Here is a 5315-nt window from a genome sequence, read left to right as displayed (position 1 = left end):
AGGTTTCTTTTGCAATGTCAGGTAACATATTCACAGGTTCAGGGATTAGAATGTGGACATCTTATAGGATGGAGTGCATTATTCCATCTACCCCACATGTCTCTCCCTTGTGCAGGCAAGCACTTGGGAAGTACAGTGTCAGCTTCTGGAACTACTGTTCTCCAGGCACTTCACTCTGAAAGTCTAGCTTTGGACTACAAAATCCAGTCCATTCTTTTCTCTCATTCTCATCACTTTCACTTCACCTACTTTGTCCTCTCACACAGGGAGTAGAACATCTAATCGGTAGGAGTTCAACTTGGCTTCAGTCTCTATCAGTACTAAAAATATCATTTTTGTTCAATTATCTCAATGTAATTATTCTTATCTGCAAAATGTGAGCATCTCCAATCATGTGAATGTTAATAAGATTAAATGTGCTACCTCAGTTTAGAGCCTGTGCAAGCGAAGAACTCATTTCTTTCCTCTTCTTTCCTTGATGAAGCCTTCTTCTTTGACATCTTCAATTCCAAAGTGCCTCCTTTTCCCATCCTTATCCTCATTGCCAAGATTTTTCCTGCCAGCCCACATTTCTAACCTCTATTCTTTTGTCTTTATCATCTCCCTGGACAATGTCATCTGTTCCAGCAACAACAACAATCTCTCCTATTGAATGTGATGCCTCCCAAACTCTCATCTCCAACTTTTCCAAAAAGCTCTGGACCTTGTTCCAACTGCTTGGAAAGCATCTACTTGGGTGTCCCATTAGCACAAAATTTCCCTGTCTTGTTATAGTTCCCCTGGTGACTGGGAACCAGTCCTTTGATCCTCTTCTGTCCTTTGATCCTCTTCTGCAGTTCTGCCTCTCCATAGGTTCAGAGCACCCATTGTTCCCCTTTGCTTTTTCAGACCTAGATAACTGCTAGTACCTGGGTACTTCACTATTCCGAATTGGTTTCCCAAGCTTATGCATCTGAAAATTGTTACTTAAATTAAATTCTCAGTTTCCACAGTATGATGGCTGGACATGTTTCTTTTCTTTTCTGTTGTTTTTTTCTTTTTTGAGAAAATAGGGTTTATTTAGAGGATAGAAAAGCTCCCACAGTGGGAGGGGACCAGTGGAAGTTGTCCTGGACAACTGTGGTAAGAACCAATAAATAACAAATATTCTTCTTCTTACTGGTCTGTGTTTTGGAATATCCAACAAGGACCTAGAGCCTATCTTTATCTTTCATGCTATAAGTAAGAACTATGGAATAAGACTGCTTTCATTTTCTTTTCTTCCCTCCCTCTTTTCCTCCCTCCCTCCCTCCTTCCCTCCTTCCTTCCTTCCTTCCTTTCTTTCTTTCTTTCTTTTTCTCTCTCCTTTCCTTTCTACCTTTCTTCCTTCCTCCTCTCCTCCCCTTCCATCCTTCTTTCTTCTCTTTCTTTTCCTTCCTTTTCTTTCTCTCCCCTCCCTCCTCCCTCTCTCCCCCTTTCCTTTCTCTCCTCTCTCTCTTTCTCTCTTTCTTTCTCTCCGTGTTTCTTTCTTTTATGATAGGATCTCACTATGTTACCCAGGCCAGGTTGGAGTGCAATGGCTATTCACAGGTGTAATCCCACTGCTGATCAACATGGGAGTTTGCCCTGTTCCATCTTTGGCTTGGGCTTAGTTTACCTCTTCTCAGGCAACTTGGTGGTCCCTTGCTCTCAGGAGGTCACCATACTGATGCCAAACTTAGCACAAACACCCTACTAAAATGGTGCACTATAGCTCAGAACTCCTAGATTCAAGTGATCCTCCTGTCTTGGCCTCCTGAGTAGCTGGGACTACAGGCATGTACCACCACATCATGCAAGACTTTTTTGGTCTGTACACCATCACTGTGGAAAACGATACCTCTGAAGGAGCCTGACAACTCTGAGAGCACTTTGCTCTATGTTGTGTATTTTACTTTTTCAAAGAGTTTCTCCATATCTTCTGATGAGATATTTGTGACTTCTTTAGAGGCAAGTAATAGAGATGTGATTAGTGCCCTATGTTCTCATACTTTTTGCTGAAGTACATTTCAGTGGCTAACACACAAATTGTACCCAAGTTTGCAGCTTCTCAGCCAGCTCTCTTCTTCACTAAGCTGGGGATACTCCATAACAGATCTACTTTTTGTTTTAATCCCTACCACTTTTCTTTGGCCGATTCTTGAATTAGAAAATCCAACACAAATTCTCTGATTACAATGGAATGTACCAGCTCATGTTATAAAAGGACACTCCACTGTATGACATCCTGTGACACATACACACAAAATCAGCTTAGTCAGAAGCATATGCCATATGACTAACAATTGGATCTGAATTGAGCATTGTGCTGTATAGCTCCAGCAGGTGCTCCCATCACTCCACGGTACCCGTGTCCAATGGGCAATGCCAAATGATGCCAATAAACCTCAGTGAGCGAGCACAGAAATATCCAGTGTCTGCCTTCTGTGAGTGGTCTCTGCATTTGCTGCACACCAGTGTCCAATAATAAGACCATAGCCCAAGCCAAATGGGACTGCAGTTGCAAAACAGAAACCGTAAAGCAAACAGGAAAGCACAGAATGCTGGTCTCAACTTCCCTGAAATTTGTTTAAGCAGCTTTGGAAATCACAGAAAGATGGATCAAGCATTGGGCAATGTGGAGAAAACACACAGAGAAACGACCTGGTGTTACTTGTGCCAAGAGGCAAGTGCGAGATTCCAACTTATGAGAATTCCATACTCTAAGTAGTACTAGATGACTTGTATCCAAATTCCAATAGCAGTTTATATGTAAACCCTGAACTACTTTCCATTTGGAAAACAACATCCATGAATAATTAAAAGTAAAAGGAACAAGTGGTTGCTTGGGCGTGGTGGGAATTGACTGAGAAGGGGCATGAGAGAACTATCTAACTATCTGGAGTGATGGTCTTGTTCTATATCTTGATAAACATTGAATTACATATACTTGAATACATTTGTCAGAATAGTACAAGGGAGATTTATGCGTTTCACTTCAGGCAATTTTTTTCCTAAAAAATACATAAACAAATATTGAACTTTTGCTTTTGGAAGTGTTTATAGATGAAACGTAATGATAGCCGCAATTTGCTTCAAAATACATCAAGCATTTGCCATCCCCCCACTTCCAAATTACTAACATGTTACTACATGAACTGGTGGATGGATAGAGAGATGAATATTAGATATATAATAAATCACATACAGCAAACTATTGGTTTCAGGTTCTAGGTGATGGGTATGTGTATTTTTCTATACAATCCTTTTTGAGGTGTTTAGTAAATATTGCTTGGTTAGAGAATGAATACATGAGGGGGATATTTATTAGAGAAACTTTGGAAGAGAGGGCAGGAATATGATTCATTGAAACAGACAGAAAATCTGATAGTGATTAAAATAATGCTAGAAAAGACATTAAAATAAAGAAAGTGATTAATCCAGAAGAATCTGGAAGAAGGCATAATGCACTGTGATGGCGTTGTAATCATCTCTCTACTTCATGGGTTTATGACCTTGAATGGATGCTTAACCTCTCAGAGTCTCAGTTTTCTCATTTGTCCATAACAATGAAAATAACAATAATAATAATAGCACTTAACTTTTAGAATTATGTGAGAATTACATATTCAAAAAGATGTAAAGTTCCTGGCAGTGGTTATAGAGGACCTCCCCCCAAAAACAAAGGAAGATGAATAAAAAAGCCTTCATGTGCTGACCTGGCCTGTTGGATAAGCTCGCAATTGAAAAGGAGAAAAATATCACAATTCTCATTGGGTTGGAAAGTCACCATTGTTGGATTCTAAAAAGGCAATAACAGAAGTGGGAGGATCAGAAAACTGACCACCACAGTTCCCATGAGCAAATTAAGAAATTTCTTGGGAATCATACTCCTGGAAGAGATGTCTGAGGAGGATATAACCCTTTCCCGGTGAAAATGTAAACAAAGAAAAATGTGAGCTCACGGTAATCCCCATGAGACAGATGGGACACCAGGGATCCAAGGAGTTCCAGGAGGAAATGCTCATCTTAATTAAGCCACTATGTGTACAACACTAGAACTGATTATTAGAGAAATATTTTATATTCTCACCACTATTAATTGCTTCTCACATCTGTAATTCTGACTAGAGGATAAAATAAAAGAGATGAGGGTTATGGATATATTTCACTGTTAGGTCAAAGGAAAGCATTTCAGAAAAAACAGTAGCCACGCTAACCCATACATTTGACCAAGTGTATGGAGACCAGGAATCAGGCTAGAATTCCAGTGGAAATTGTAGGGTTCTCAAGAATAGTGCTTTCCACTATTGCCCACTCCACTGGAGTCTGAAGAGTTTGCTTCTCATAGGAGGACACTTATTCCAAGCACAAAGATGAAATCTTTTAATGGCATTAATAAGAGTGCTGGAGTGCTGCTGCAAGTTGAAATGACTTCCTTATGAAATGGAAAATAAGCATTATATTGCATTTGCAGTATATACTAAACAGCATGTCATATACACCAAAATCCCCCCTTAACATCTTCCTAGGACTGAATGAAGAAAAGTGCTGCTAGTGGGAAACCTTTTTAAGAAAGGAGGAGAAAAAACTCTTAAGAAAGTCTACTTTCACTGGGTGTGATGGCTCATACCTGTAATCTCAGCACTTTGGGAGATGGAGGTGAGAGGATTGCCTGAGTCCAAGGGTTCAAGATCAATCTGGGCAACCTGGCCAGACTTTGTCTCTACAATAAAAACAAAAAAATTAGCCGAGTGCGGTGGGGCACACCTGTAGTTCCTGCTACCTGGAAGGCCGAGGCAGAAGGAACACCTGAGTACAGGAGGTCAAGGCTATGGTGACTATGAACATGTCACTGCACTCCAGCCTGGGTGACAGAAAGGAAAGAAAGAAAAAAAGAAAAGAAGAAAGAAGGCCCATTTTTATGATCCGAGTCTATGATTCTCAGATGTCAAAGGTAATGGTAATGTTTTGAGTGATTCAGGTCAATTAATTAGATGTCAATTTTTGCTTAATGGAAAAAAATGTTAAAAGCAGTCTCCCATTACACTTTTGCATATTAACCAAAGACGCACAGTAGAAATATCATATTATGTAGTTATATTTTCTTTAATAAAACAAATAGAAGGAAATGTTGCTTGATCTTTCCAAATATATAAAAGCCCTCCGATGTTGTATTTGAGGAGGCATGAGACCCAAATAGTTTCCTTCAGTATTTCTGTAAGTCGCAAACACCATTAAAAAAATAATAATTCAGCTGGGCTTGGTGGCTCAGCCTGTAATCCCGCGCCTTTGGGAGGCTGAGGTGAGTGGATTGC

This window comes from Carlito syrichta, unplaced genomic scaffold (assembly GCF_000164805.1).
Source record: "Carlito syrichta isolate Samal-C Ts95f unplaced genomic scaffold, Tarsius_syrichta-2.0.1 Scaffold305857, whole genome shotgun sequence".
NCBI classification, from domain to species: domain Eukaryota; kingdom Metazoa; phylum Chordata; class Mammalia; order Primates; family Tarsiidae; genus Carlito; species Carlito syrichta.
The sequence above is the reverse complement of the archived record's forward strand: the minus strand, read 5'-3'. Positions refer to the sequence as shown.